The sequence below is a fragment of the Seriola lalandi genome, unplaced genomic scaffold, assembly GCF_002814215.2.
Source record: "Seriola lalandi dorsalis isolate HSWRI2012SDOR001 ecotype SW California unplaced genomic scaffold, Sedor1 jcf7180001974467, whole genome shotgun sequence".
NCBI lineage: Eukaryota > Metazoa > Chordata > Actinopteri > Carangiformes > Carangidae > Seriola > Seriola lalandi.
Window position 1 is genome coordinate 1 of NW_019445133.1, and position 2,060 is coordinate 2,060.

General features: G+C 38.0%; 1 long non-coding RNA gene across 1 annotated transcript; it reads left to right on the plus strand.

Annotated features, from left to right (window-relative positions):
• Positions 1-85: 85 nt before the first annotated feature.
• LOC111654087 (uncharacterized) lies at positions 86-2,041 on the plus strand. Its single transcript, XR_015437132.1, has 3 exons — positions 86-237; positions 812-1,000; positions 1,652-2,041. It is a non-coding gene; the product is annotated as an uncharacterized LOC111654087 (long non-coding RNA).
• Positions 2,042-2,060: the final 19 nt, after the last annotated feature.

Genomic DNA, 2,060 nt, shown 5'->3' on the forward strand with positions numbered 1-2,060 from the left:
AAGAGAGCAAATATAATAATAAAAAAAAGACATATACAACGTGTAAGCTTCTGAGGCTTTCAGAAATATAACATGACGTTTTGATGCAAAATGGACAAAATAGCCTTCCCCCACGAAATACACGAAAGTGGGTTTACTGTCACACAGCTACACTCTGAAACAGTCAGCTGACTGAACCAAACAGCAGCGCTGGACTTGCAACAGGAAATACATGAAACACTGCTCATCCATATTCAGGTAAGTCTCACGTTGGTCACATTTATATGTTCTCCAAAGACATCGAAAACCCGTAGCCAGTTGTACATGTCTGCGGCAGTGTGCTCCTCTTTAATTTTTTATAGCCTGGTTCCTAAACGTTAGTTGTACTGCTAGCTAACGTTGTGCTAATTCTACATAGACGTTAAAGGGCTAAACGTAGCTGACACAGAACATTGATTACAATCAGCTAATAAACATATTGATTTTAGCAAATGCAAAATACTTGTCCGCTGCTGGATAGACTGTAACAATGTGTTAATGATGAAGTATTGCTCTCCCCGTGTTGCTTCTACTGTGTACTGTATGTATGGACATTTTTTTTCTGCGGTGTCATCTGGTTAACACAGGTAATTTCATAGATTTGAAGATATGACAATGAGAAGGTGATGCAGGCATGTCTATGCTGATGAAAGGCCTCATTCCTTGCAGATTTTTTGGGTCTTTATTTAATAATAGCCAAGTAGTCAAATATAGATATGGAGTATTATTTCTACACAGAGAACTATATTAAATTGCTTCCAGTCTTGTTTTACCGTTGCCTTTTATTTTTCAGCTGTGACCATGAAGAAGAACAAAGGCAAATCGGCCAGTGCTGCTGAGAAAGAGTTTGTGTTTGAGTTCAGGGCAGGAAAACACAACTGTGTCCTCAAAGTGCCTCTGAAGTTCCCTGTTCAAGAGAACATCAGCGACCTTCATGGACGCCTGATGCTGCTACATAAAATACCCTGCTATATAGAAAATGGTGAGATTGCTGCTCAGAACTTATGTATATGTGGTGTTACCCTTCTTACGGTTTATCAAATAATATATCTATGCTTGTTTCTCTTTTGCATTTGCAACACTTGCTCCACCTTGTTTGCTGGGATTGTCAGACCCTAAATGTAACTATGCCCCTAACCCTAGCATTAGCCATCTATAACCCAAACATAATCGTTTGTTCAGGGGAGCTTGTCATGTACTCCCTAAACCCTATAACTCTATAATATACCCCTTATATACTATATAATGTACCCTATATATAAGAGAACATAAATAAATATGTTTCAGTTTTCAAATTCTAGAAACCACATTTTATACAGGAATGAAGGAAATAACAATAATTATAATCTGTCGTCAACTAACTTCACTGTATCTCCCACCTAAAAATTGTAATCCATATCTACACAGTTGGACAAGTAAAATTAGATTTTCTTTATTTGAACTGTAATTATTTCTCTCCACATGTCTTCCTTGGAAAGAGACAGTATTGCCTGTAAGCATGCTGTTAGGTTGAAATCTAAACGATTGGAATATATCCAACCCATTGATTTTGCAGAGTACTACTTGGCTTGCACAGAAATGAAAACATTTGGGAAATGACTGGCTTTTGCTGCACATGCATCTCTTCCCACAGAGCTGAAAACCTTGCTTTCAAACTTCATTGAAACCGAGACCATCCTGGATTATGACAGAGAGGCAGAGCTTGCCCTGCAGAGACTCACTACAGGAGAAGTAGATGTAAACCAGCTCACCAATGCATGGACCAGGTCTTATGTGGAGGTGATCACACTTTTCAGTATGTTATTGTGCCTAAAATCTATTTAACATCTAACATCAGCACTTCTAATAGTTATTACATGGTTATACCACAAACTCTCATATCAGTATCAATAATCATGGGAAGCTCCTGACAGATCTAGAGTTATGGTATGTGTTTGGATTCATCTGGATTTGTACACATCTCTCACATTTATAAAGGGTGGCCATGGTGCCTGTTGTTATAAGCTGAAGATCTGTTTTTTATTTGATTTGCATCACTTAGT